Source organism: Salvelinus alpinus, chromosome 10 (assembly GCF_045679555.1).
Source record: "Salvelinus alpinus chromosome 10, SLU_Salpinus.1, whole genome shotgun sequence".
In the NCBI taxonomy this organism is placed as follows: domain Eukaryota; kingdom Metazoa; phylum Chordata; class Actinopteri; order Salmoniformes; family Salmonidae; genus Salvelinus; species Salvelinus alpinus.
Genome location: NC_092095.1, coordinates 11,922,052 through 11,935,566, shown reverse-complemented (window position 1 = coordinate 11,935,566; position 13,515 = coordinate 11,922,052). Strand labels below are relative to the sequence as shown.

Genomic DNA, 13,515 nt, shown 5'->3' with positions numbered 1-13,515 from the left:
GTGCACTATTAACCCCATAGGCCCTGGTCAAAAGTAGTGCACTATTAACCCCATAGGCCCTGGTCAAAAGTAGTGCACTATTAACCCCATAGGCCCTGGTCAAAAGTAGTGCACTATTAACCCCATAGGCCCTGGTCAAAAGTAGTGCACTATTAACCCCATAGGCCCTGGTCAAAAGTAGTGCACTATTAACCCCATAGGCCCTGGTCAAAAGTAGTGCACTATTAACCCCATAGGCCCTGGTCAAAAGTAGTGCACTATTAACCCCATAGGCCCTGGTCAAAAGTAGTGCACTACTAACCCCATAGGCCCTGGTCAAAAGTAGTGCACTATTAACCCCATAGGCCCTGGTCAAAAGTAGTGCACTATTAACCCCATAGGCCCTGGTCAAAAGTAGTGCACTACTAACCCCATAGGCCCTGGTCAAAAGTAGTACACTATATAAGGAATAGGGTGCAATTTCAGACACACTCGGTCAGAGGTCATGTGCGGTCACATGGTGGTGGGGGTGTCGTGGGGTCAGAGGTCAGGGTACGTACGTGGGTGCTGCTGTCGCCCTCCAGGAGCAGCCTGATGACCTCAGCCTGTCTGTCAAACTCACTCTGGGTCATCCTGCAGGTTCTGCGCCGCCTGGGGGGAGGGACAACCATTACATACCGCCAGCAGCATGCACGCACACACGCACACACGCCTTTCAGGACAGAAATGCTGTAAACCACCCTAATTAAAAAAAGGTACAGTATACAGTACCAGTCAAAAGTTTGGACCCACCTACTCATTCAAGGGTTTCTCTTCATTTTGACTATTTTTTACACGGTAGAATAATAGTGAAGACCTCAAAACTATGAAATAACACATATGGAATCATGTAGTAAACAAAAAAGGGTTATATTTTATTTTTGAGATTCTTCAAAGTAGCCACCCTTTGCTTTGATGACAGCTTTTAACACACTTGGCATTCTCTCAACCAGCTTCATGAGGTAGTCCCCTGGAATGCATTTCAATTAATAACAGGTGTGTTAAAAGTTAATTTGTGGAATTTCTTTCCTTCTTAATGCATTTGAGCCAATCAGTTGTGTTGTGACAAGGTAGGGGTGGTATACAGAAGATAGCTCTATTTGGTAAAAGTCCATATTATGTCAAGAACAGCTCAAATAAGCAAAGAGAAACAACAGTCCATCATTACTTTAAGACATGAAGGTCAGTCAATCTGGAACATTTCAAGAACTTTGAAAGTTTCTTCAATTTTAGTTGAAAAAAACCATCAAGCGTTATGATGAAACTGGCTCTCATGAGGACCGTCACAGGAAAGGAAGACACAGAGTTACATCTGCTGCAGAGGATAAGTTCATTAGAGTTAACTGCACCTCAGATTCCAGCCCAAATAAATACTTCAGAGTTCAAGTAACAGACACATCTCAACATCAACTGTTCAGAGGAGACTGCGTGAATCAGGCCTTCATGGTCAAATTGCTGCAAAGAAACCACTACCAAAGGACACCAATAAGAAGAAGAGACTTGCTTGGGCCAAGAAACACAAGCAATGGACATTAGACCAGTCGAAATCTGTCCTTTGATCTGGTTAGTCCAAATTGAGAGTTTTGGTTCCAACTGCAGTGTCTTTGTGAGACGCAGAGTAGGTGAACGGATGATCTCTGCATGTGTGGTTCCCACTGTGAAGCATGGAGGAGGAGGTGTGATGGTGTGAGTGTGCTTTGCTGGTGACACTGTGTCATTTATTTAGAATTCAAGGCACACTTAACCAGCATGGCTACCACAGCATTCTGCAGTGATACACCATCCCATCTGGTTTGGGCTTAGTGGGACTATCATTAGTTTTCAACAGGACAATGACCTAACACACATCCAGGCTGTGTAAGGGCTATTTTAGCAAGGAGAGTGATGGAGTGCTGCATCAGATGACCTGGCCTCCACAATCACCCGACCTCAACCCAATTGAGATGGTTTGGGATGAGTTGGACCGCAGAGTGGAGGAAAAGGAGCCCTAAGTGGGAACTCCTTCAAGACTGTTGGCAAAGCATTCCTCATGACGCTGGTTGAGAGAATACAAAGAGTGTGCAAAGCTGTCATCAAGGCAAAGGGTGGCTACTTTGAAGAATGTCAAATATAAAAAATAAAGAAAAACCCTTGAATGAGGAGGTGTGTCCAAGCCTTTTGACTGGTACTGTATGTCTACATTGATTATTAGGATGCCCATTAGCTGTTGACTGACTGGTACTGTATATGTGGAACAGTTGAGTGTCCATCATCATGGGCGTGGAGTTTAAGTGAAACCAGGACAACCTTTGCCTTTCATTAGGCTGTGTGGTGCCTCTGTGTAGTTCAGGAACTTAATTGATCCTGACTAGTCTCCCAGTCCCTGCCGCTGAAAAACATCCCCACAGCATGATGCTGCCACCACTATGCTTCACCGTAGGGTTGGTTAACACAGACAGGACATATTACTCTGGCTGATTTGACTCTAGTTACATGTAGAGGAAACGACACAATAACATTGACAATGGTGATGAACCTATCGGTTCCTTCCAGCTTTACACCAATGTTCGTGAGAGAGAATGAGAGAAGGCAGAGCGAGAGAGAAGGCAGAGAGAGAGAGAGAGAGAAGGCAGAGAGAGAGAGAGAGAGAAGGCAGAGAGAGAGAGAGAGAAGGCAGAGAGAGAGAGAAGGCAGAGAGAGAGAGAAGGCAGAGAGAGAGAGAAGGCAGAGAGAGAGAGAAGGCAGAGAGAGAGAGAGAGAGACAGAGAGAGAGACAGAGACAGAGAGAGACAGAGAGAGACAGAGAGACAGAGAGAGAGACAGAGAGAGAGACAGAGAGAGAGAGAGAGAACGCAGTAAACAAGTCAACATTTCATGGTAAAGTCTACACCTGTTGTTTATGTGCCAAATACATATATTATATATTTTAAAAAATACAGAGAGAGGGAGGAAGATAGACAGACAGCGAGAGAGAGACTAGAGCAGAGAGAGATATGGAGACAGAAAGAGACAGAGAGAGCTGGAGAGAGAGAGAGAGAGAGACACACTAACAGCTGCTAACCACACCATCAGTAGGTCAGTAGGAAGAGCTGGAGAGAGAGACACACTAACAGCTGCTAACCACACCATCAGTAGGTCAGTAGGAAGAGCTGGAGAGAGAGACACACTAACAGCTGCTAACCACACCATCAGTAGGTCAGTAGGAAGAGCTGGAGAGAGAGACACACTAACAGCTGCTAACCACACCATCAGTAGGTCAGTAGGAAGAGATGGGGTTCTTAGGTCCTACATGGCTGCTGAACATTCCACTCAGTCACTTCCGGTGGCCACATCTACTTGTTAGCATGGTGTGGAACAGTGACAGAGTCCTTGTGTTAGAGCCACAGCTGCAGAACCACAGCCAACACAACATAGCCTGCTATCTCCAGCCTGTCCACAGCCAACACAACATAGCCTGCTATCTCCAGCCTGTCCACAGCCAACACAGCATAGCCTGCTATCTCCAGCCTGTCCACAGCCAACACAACATAGCCTGCTATCTCCAGCCTGTCCACAGCCAACACAACATAGCCTGCTATCTCCAGCCTGTCCACAGCCAACACAGCATAGCCTGCTATCTCCAGCATGTCCACAGCCAACACAGCATAGCCTGCTATCTCCAGCCTGTCCACAGCATAGCCTGCTGAGAGAGAGAGAGAGAGAGAGAGAGAGAGAGAGAGAGAGAGAGAGAGAGAGAGAGAGAGAGAGAGAGAGAGAGAGAGAGAGAGATGAGTTCCAGAGGAATAGGAAATGCCCGTTGTCCTATACGACCACACAAATGACCGTTGTCCTATACGACCACACAAATGACCGTTGTCCTATACGACCACACAAATGACCGTTGTCCTATACGACCACACAAATGACCGTTGTCCTATACGACCACACAAATGACCGTTGTCCTATACGACCACACAAATGACCGTTGTCCTATACGACCACACAAATGACCGTTGTCCTATACGACCACACAAATGACCGTTGTCCTATATGACCACACATTGTGTGTGTGTGTATGTGTGTGTGTTAAAGCCAACGGGTCAGGTAATAGGCTACTTACCACTGCTCTAGAGTCGGCCACTCTGGCTTCCTTTAGCCTGCTTTTTACAGCATCCAGATCAAAACCCTGCAAACGGTTCCTCTGTTTCTGCACAAAACACAGACAACAAACAAATGACAGATTACCATGAAATAAACTGCATTCTGACATTTGTAATGAAAGCAGTTGATCTTGAGATGACAGTTGATATGGCTGTGCATGTGGCCTGCTGCTCCTCGACCACTAAGAGAAAGGACACTGACATCTTGTGGACAATCAGAGAGTTACACCCGGTAACAACAGAAGTGTCACCATCAGAGGAAGAGGAGGTACTTCCCACGAGGAGAGACCCCATCGGAGACCTTCCACACGTAATTACATCATTATATTCTGAACCATAAGAGCGGCAGTTCGGGGCAAGGTGTTTGGGCTAAAGTAAGCACAGTTTACACATGTGCCCAAATGTGCTTTTCTCTAGTGCACTCTCCCTTTCTCTCTCTTTCTAAATCTTCATCTTGTGTAACACGTGTCATATTGTGCTGGTCCGCTGTTTCATTGTACTAAGTTCTAGTCAAGAGCCTAGACGGTGTGTTTGTATCTTATATTATAATTTTAGCGTGTTAGTAAATAAATAAAATCAACTCAGTTGGTGTGGTACGGACTTATTTACTGAGACTTGGGTTTGTGCAGATTCCCGGACTATGCGGCGTTCAGAATGAGACTGTAGAGGAAATTAATTCATCAGCGACTGTTGTAAAAATCGACATTCTTTGAGTTAATTTGGGAAATAGAACCTCAATAAAGCCAAGCTTTCCCATGGTGCCCCAGGTTAATAATTACCCGATTCATTTCCCATGGTGCCCCAGGTTAATAATTACCCGATTCATTTCCCATGGTGCCCCAGGTTAATAATTACCCGATTCATTTCCCATGGTGCCCCAGGTTAATAATTACCCGATTCATTTCCCATGGTGCCCCAGGTTAATAATTACCCGATTCATTTCCCATGGTGCCCCAGGTTAATAATTACCCGATTCATTTCCCATGGTGCCCCAGGTTAATAATTACCCGATTAATTTCCCATGGTGCCACAGGTTAATAATTACCCGATTCATTTCCCATGGTGCCCCAGGTTAATAATTACCCGATTCATTTCCCATGGTGCCCCAGGTTAATAATTACCCGATTCATTTCCCATGGTGCCCCAGGTTAATAATTACCCGATTCATTTCCCATGGTGCCCCAGGTTAATAATTACCCGATTCATTTCCCATGGTGCCCCAGGTTAATAATTACCCGATTCATTTCCCATGGTGCCCCAGGTTAATAATTACCCGATTCATTTCCCATGGTGCCCCAGGTTAATAATTACCCGATTCATTTAATCACGGAATTATAAACGGTTAACCATTCGATGAACAGCAGTCGTCACATGAATCAATACAACGGCACGACAACACTTCGGGTCAGCCAGGCCAACGATGTTTACAAGACCAGAGAAGCTACAGGGAAGGGACAAGCATCCCTCAATTCTGTATGCCAATGATATCTTCATTACAATCATCTCTGTTAAAACATACTTTCCCTAATCCCTGTTAGCAATCTAACAAAGCATGTTCCTGGTCCCGATGAGGAGACCATGCAGTGCGATGTGGTCATTTCAGGAGGAAGACCGGATCTTCTCGTTGATTCTCACCAGGATGGTTTTGAAGTCTCCTTCTAGAAAGTTCCTGAACAGCGGGAGGAAGTTAATGGCAGAGCTCTGGGTGAACTCTCTCGACGACTGCCCCTCTCCGCCTCGCCACATTTAATAACAACGTTTCCTGTAGGGACAGGAAGTAGACACGGGTCAACCAGGAAGCGGGAAAAAGGTTCAACCTGAGACGGCATGTACAACACAAACTGAGATTTTAGCTGCAGGTTTCTCTTTTTTGAAGTTGAGAACAGAGCTGATGTGTTGTGTGCAGCTGAATGAGGCAATTCTATGTTTTTCAAATATGTCCAATAAAATGTATTAATTCACAGGATACACCAATATTCATAAACACTTATTCCTTTCCTTTTTTTTAAATCCACCGCATTTTTTAAAAATACGGCGAAGCCTATATATTGCTACGGCAACATGCAGTTGTCAACATCGGCATTTCTGAGCGAGGATGTTAAGTTAATTAGAGGGGTTATCCTATCCATCACTATTAAATCATGTGTTACATAGTCCTCAGATGGCCACTGTGCTAGATGACATCCTCGGAGAGGGTTTCATTCCAGGAAGATGTCCCCTCCCCTTCACAGACCTGGGGTGTAGTCACTACATTCGAGTCATTTAGCAGACTCTCTTATCCAGAGTGACTTACAGTAAGTGAGCGCATAAATGTTGGTACTTTTTTTTCAAACTGGTCCCCTGTGGGAATCGAACCCACAACCATGGCGTTGCGCGCGCCATGCTCAACCAACTGAACCACACAAGAGACACCAAACAGAAGGAAACGTACTGAAACGCGTCGCTACGGGGACTAACAAATGTTTTACTACAGTGTGCACTATGAATGCACCCTCGACAGGCGATGGAACAACGTTCTGGAATTAAAACGCAGCACGGGACATTTTTGTGGGGGATATATCTGCACCGTATGTTTGTGAATCAAAAGGATCTCTACGGGTTCAACTAACTTACCATGGGCTGTTCCAGGGGCCAAACTCACTCCCCGACTCCATCATGGGCAGGCCAAGAATCTTGTGGTTGTTGATCCGCGCAGGGACTTTCTTCTCCAGTTTCTCACACAGAAATCCGTCTATTCTGACATCTGAAAAGATAGAGAGAAACGTAAAATCACATAGAAAGGACAGTCACGACGTAGCAGGACCGAGGAGCAACCTTGTGCAGCGTGACCTAAACAGCAAGATAACGAGGACACCACACAGGCATATCCAGTCTGCCATCTAGTCAACCTTCAACAACATTTGTGGGGAGTCAAAGAGCTTTATGGTAGGCTAATTGAGCTAGCATAGACAATACACTGACTAGGTCTACACTATATACACCGACTAGGTCTACACTATATACACCGACTAGGTCTACACTACATACACCGACTAGGTCTACACTATATACACTGACTAGGTCTACACCGACTAGGTCTACACTATATACACCGACTAGGTCTACACTATATACACCGACTAGGTCTACACTGACTAGGTCTACACTATATACGCCGACTAGGTCTACACTATATACACCAACTAGGCCTACACTACATACACCGACTAGGCCTACACTATATACACCGACTAGGCCTACACTATATACACCGACTAGGCCTACACTATATACACCGACTAGGCCTACACTATATACACCGACTAGGCCTACACTATATACACCGACTAGGCCTACACTATATACACCGACTAGGCCTACACTATATACACCGACTAGGCCTACACTATATACACCGACTAGGCCTACACTATATACACCGACTAGGCCTACACTATATAAACCGACTAGGCCTACACTATATACACCGACTAGGCCTACACTATATAAACCGACTAGGCCTACACTACATACACCGACTAGGCCTACACTATATACACCGAGGTGAATTCTGAAACCCCAAAGACCGTTGATTGAGCCAACTGCTTTAACTTCACTAAATCAACAACTCTGCAACTACAATCCCAATAACACCCACAACACGCAGGAGCAGGTGTGTTGTGGTGTGAGTGTGTAGATCAGCTGTAAATAGCCCACCCAATCTACCTACCTCATCCTCATATTGTTTTTAATTTACTTTTCTGCTCTCTTGCACACCGGTATCACTACTTACACATCATCATCTGCTCATCTATCACTCCAGTGTTAATCTGCTAAACTGTAATTACTTCTCTACTATGTTCTATTTATTGCCTTACCTCCTCACGCCATTTGCACACACTGTATATAGACTTTCTTTGTTTCTATTGTGTTATTGACTGTATGTTTGTTTATTCCATGTGTAACTCTGTGTTGTTGTTTGTGTCGCACTGCTTAGCTTTTTTTCTCGGCCAGGTCGCAGTTGTAAATGAGAACTTGTTCTCAACCAGCCTACCTGGTTAAATAAAGTTTAAATAAATACAATCAGCTGGTGTGTGTGTGTGTGTGTGTAGATCAGCTGTTGTGGTGTGTGTGTGTGTGTGTGTGTGTGTGTGTGTGTATAGATCAGCTGTTGTGGTGTGTGTGTAGATCAACTGGTGTGTGTGTGTGTGTGTGTGTGTGTGTGTGTGTGTGTGGATCAGCTGTTGTGTGTGTGTGTGTGTGTGTGTGTAGATCAGCTGGTGTGGTGTGTGTGTGTGTGTGTGTGTGTGTGTGTAGATCAGCTGGTGTGGTGTGTGTGTGTGTGTGTAGATCAGCTGGTGTGGTGTGTGTGTGTGTGTGTAGATCAGCTGGTGTGGTGTGTGTGTGTCCCTAGGTCTGCAACAGACTGAGCGATGCAGTACCACAGTGTGAACTCACAGGAGGGTGCATGGACACCCAACTGTTATTTAACAGTCAACCCTCATACATCCAGGCTGTATCACATCCGGCCGTGATTGGGAGTCCCATAGGGCGGTGCACAATTGGCCCAGCGTCGCCCGGGTTTGGCCGTCATTGTGAATAACAATTTGTTCTTAACTGACTTGCCTTGTTAAATATTATTATTATTTTTTTTAATACACGGTGTGGCTGCTTTGAGAAACTGGCCATATATGGGCTTATAATGTCAAGGACTATACACATCCAATTGTGGCACAAAAGCTGGACAACATGTAGCCTATAGGCTAAGAAGGGGCTAACCAATTACTGCTTCCTTACTAAGGAGGAACTCTGCCTAGCAACCAACTGTTATTCTACAACACATTGAATGGGAATAGGTCAAAGGTTACATTATTTGCCCAGATTTGTACCTCCATGACCTTGTAACATTTAGCATACTTTGACATTTTTTTAATGCTATTTCAGGATGTTCCAACTGTGACTTTCTATGGGTCTGTAAATTGATATTGAATATCCAGCAAGTTAATGAACTGACTGGAACTAAATGGACTTGCATGTCCCCCTAGTTAGGACTTACAGGCACCAGGCAGGGTATATTGACATCAGTGAGCACAGTCTTACTTGGGTTTGGTTGTAATAAAACCTCTGTCTGCTTCATGAATCTCTCTGTTTTGCTTGGTGCATTCTGCTCTGCACAGGTTGTCCAGGTGAGCATCCAACTCAGTCTTAGCTTGGCAGCTTTCCTCAGTAAACTGAAAATGAAATGAAAGGGTGACTACAAACTGTCTGACAACAGTCAAACTACGCTACCTGTAACTGAATTAAAGTGAAACTTCTATTTGACATATTTATTTAACTCTTAATAGTTGGTTTAGCTTGCCTGACTAGTTAACCCAATCATAGCTCTGACCCACGACCCTACGTACGTTATTCCAACTAATAACTGGCAACAGATCTGAAATCAGAAAATAACAAAAAATGTGTCTGTAAACTTACTTGAACCGTACGACTGAATAACGTACCACACCGTCTGCAGCTAACCTTTTGACGTTGAAATCCATGTTTAGTTGTAGATTAAAAATACACTTTGTGCTCGAAAGCAGTACAATTACTTATCCATATAGGGGAATGGTTAAGAAATCAATATTTTACGACGGTTCTCGTGATTTGATTTAAGGAAAGAAAAAAAGCAGCTGAATGTTGACTGTCTCGTTTTCTGACTGTAGCTGTGTGGCGTTCATAGAGAGTAGGTGGGATGTCTGGCAGTGTTGCCTAATACTTTTTGTCACCACTAGAGGTCAGACTTGCCTCAGATTTCAGCTGTGGCTTTCACTTTGACTATGAACCACTGAACATCCATTTAAAGACCGAGGTAAATTTGGTTTTATATTCAACAGACATTCAACAGACATTCAACATTCGCCAAAATCTATTTAACATGTAAAAATCAATAACTAATTCACCGTTTGTCACAGAATCATCAAACTAGATATGATTTATTCTATAAATGTCTAGCATACTTTTACAACCTTTGTTTTGAGGACCAATTCCAGTTTTTATATAAATACATAAAATCTATAAGATGCCATTAAAAGCGGTATAAATCAATAACTAATTCACCGTTTGTCACAGAAACATCAAACTAGATATGATTTATTCTATAAATGTCTAGCATAATTTTACAACTTTTGTTTAGAGTAAAAATTCCAGTTTTGATTTGATAGATGGCATGTAGTCCGTCTAGATGGCGTGTGGTCAAAGTTCTAACGAGTCTTTATACCCTATGAAAAGGGGCCTGGCATAACATTAAATTAGATTACAGAAAAAAACTACGGGATGAAGGGGTCAGGCCTGACTAACAAAGAAGACCGGTGGATGGATCAAGAAGACCAAGACAACCAAGAGGATCAACATGGACATTCCACAATAGAGATAAGGAAAACTAAGAGTGACCCATAACATACACTACTGTTCAAAAGTTTGGGGTCACTTAGAAATGTCCTTGTTTTTGAAAGAAAAAAAAAAAAAAAAGTCCATTAAAATAACATAAAATTGATCAGAAATACAGTGTAGACATTGTTAATGTTGTAAATGACTATTGTAGCTGGAAACGGCAGATTGTTTTAATGGAATATCTACATAGGCATACAGAAGCCCATTATCAGCAACCATCACTCTTGTGTTCCAATGGCACCTAATCCAAGTTTATAATTTTAAAAGGCTAATTGATCATTAGAAAACCCTTTTGTAATTATGTTAGCACAGCTGAAAACGGTTGTTCTGATTAAAGAAGCAATAAAACTGGCCTTCTATATGTAACAGTATAGCTTCCGTCCCTCTCCTCACCCCTACCTGGGCTCGAACTAGGGACCCTCTGCACACATCAACAACTGCCTCCCACGATGCATCGTTACCCATCGCTCCACAAAATCCACAGCCCTTGCAGAGCAAGGGGAACAACTACTTCAAGGTCTCAGAGCGAGTGACCTCACCGATTGAAACGCTATTAGCGCACACCCCGCTAACTAGCTAGCCATTTCACATCGGTTACATTTAGACTAGTTGAGTATCTGGAGCATCAGCATTTGTGGGTTCGATTACAGGCTCAAAATGGCCAGAAACAAAGCACTTTCTTCTGAAACTTGTCGGTCTATTCTTGTTCTGAGAAATGAAGGCTATTCCATGCGTGAAATTGCTAAGAAACTGAAGATCTTGTACAGCGCTGTGTACTACTCCCTTCACAGAACAGCGCAAACGGGCTCTAACCAGAATAGAAAGAGGAGTGGGAGGCCCCGGTGCACAAATGAGTAAGAGGACAAGTACATTTGAGTGTTTGATAAACAGGTGCCTCACAAGTCCTCAACTGGCAGCTTCATTAAATAGTGCCCGCAAAACACCAGTCTCAACATCAACAGTGAAGAGGCAACTCTGGGATGCTGGCCTTCTAGGCAGAGTTGCAAAGAAAAAGCCCTTTAGAACAGAGTGGCCTCCATCATTCTTAAATGGAAGATGTTTGGAACCACCAGGACCTTTCCTACAGTTGGCAGCCTGGCCAAACTGAGCAATCGGGGGAGAGGGGTCTTGGTCAGGGAGGTGACCAAGAACCAGATGGTCACTCTGACAGAGCTCTAGAGTTCCTCTGTGGAGATGGGAGAACCTTCCAGGACAACCATCTCTGCAGCACTCCACGAATCAGGCCTTTATGGTAGAGTGGCCAGACGGAAGCCATTCCTCTCTAAAAGGTACATGACAGCCCGCTTGGAGTTTGCCAAAAAGCACCTAAAGACTCTCAGACCATGAGAAACAAGATTTTCTGGTCTGATGAAAACAAGATTGAATTCTTTGGTCTGAATGCCAAGCCTCACGTCTGGAGGAAACTTGGCACCATTCCTACGGTGAAGCACGGTGGTGGCAGCATCATGATGTGGGGATGTTTTTCAGCAGCACGTACTGGGAGACTAGTCAGGATCGAGGCAAAGATGAACGACGCAAATTACAGTGAGATCCTTGATGAAAACTCCAGAGCGCTCAGGACCTCAGACTGGGGCGAAGGTTTACCTACCATCAAGGCAACAATCCTAAGCATACAGCCAAGACAACGCAGGAGTGGCTTCGGGACAAGTCTATGAATGTCCTTGAGTGGCCCAGCAAGAGCCCAGACTTGAACCCGATCAAGCATCTCTGGAGAGACCTGAAAATAGCTGTGCACCAACGCCCCCATCTAACCTGACAGAGCTTGAGAGGATCTGCAGAGAAGAATGGGAGAAAATACCCAAATATAGGTGTGCCAAGCTTGCAGCGTCATACCCAAGGCTGTAATCACTGCCAAAGGTGCTTCAACAAAGTACTTAGTAAAGGTTCTGAATACTTATGTAAATGCGTTTATTTTTTATAAGCAAAAATATTTTTAAGAAACTGTTTTTGCTTTGTCATTCAGGGGTATTGTGTGTAGATTGAACAAAACAATTTGATCCATTTTAGAATAAGGCTGTAATGTAACAAATGTGGAAAAAGTCAAGGGGTCTGAATACTTCCCGAAGGCGCTGTACATACAATGCATTCAGAAAGTATACACACGGCCTTGACTTTTTCCACATTTTGTTGTGTTGCCAACCTGAATTTAAAATGAGTTAAATGTAGGTGTTTTGTCACTGGTCAACACACAATTCCTCATCATTTCAAAGTGGAATTATGTTGTTTTACATTTAAAAAAAAAAATGAAATGTCTTGAGTCAAGTCTTGAACTTTTTTTGGCAAGCCTAAATAAGTTCAGGAGTACACATTTGCTAAACAAGTTACATAGTAAGTTGCGTGGGCTACCTGTAACCCACAAATACATTTTATCTGTACGGTCCCTCAGTCACGCAGTCAATTTCAAACCCAGATTCAACCACAAAGACCAGGGAGGTTTTCCAATGTCTCTCAAAGGGCACCTATTGGTATATGAGTTAAAAAAAACAGACATTGAATATCCCTTTGAGCATGGTGAAGTTATTAATTACACTTTGGATGGTGTATCAATACACTCAGTCACTACAAAGATACAGGCGTCCTTCCTAACTAATTTGCTGGAGAGGAAGGAAACTGCTCAGGGATTTCACCACGAGGCCAATGGTGACTTTAAAACAGTTACAGAGTTTAATGGCTGTGATAGGAGATACATGAGGATGGATCAACAACACTGTAGTTACTCCACAATACTAACCTACATGACAGAGTGAAAAGAAGTACACCTGTACATAATACAAATATTCCACAACATGCATCCTGCTTGCAACAAGGAAGTAAAGTCATACTGCAAAAAAACATGGTATAGCAATTCACTTTTTGTCCTGAATACAAAGTGTTGTGTTGTATTGGATTTGCCCCAAACATATTACTGAGTACGACTTTCCATATTTTCAAGCATAGTGGTGGCTGC

General features: G+C 43.6%; 1 pseudogene; it reads right to left on the bottom strand.

Annotated features, from left to right (window-relative positions):
* Positions 1 to 344: 344 nt before the first annotated feature.
* Positions 345 to 9,781, bottom strand: LOC139531502 (endophilin-B1-like; annotated as a pseudogene).
* Positions 9,782 to 13,515: the final 3,734 nt, after the last annotated feature.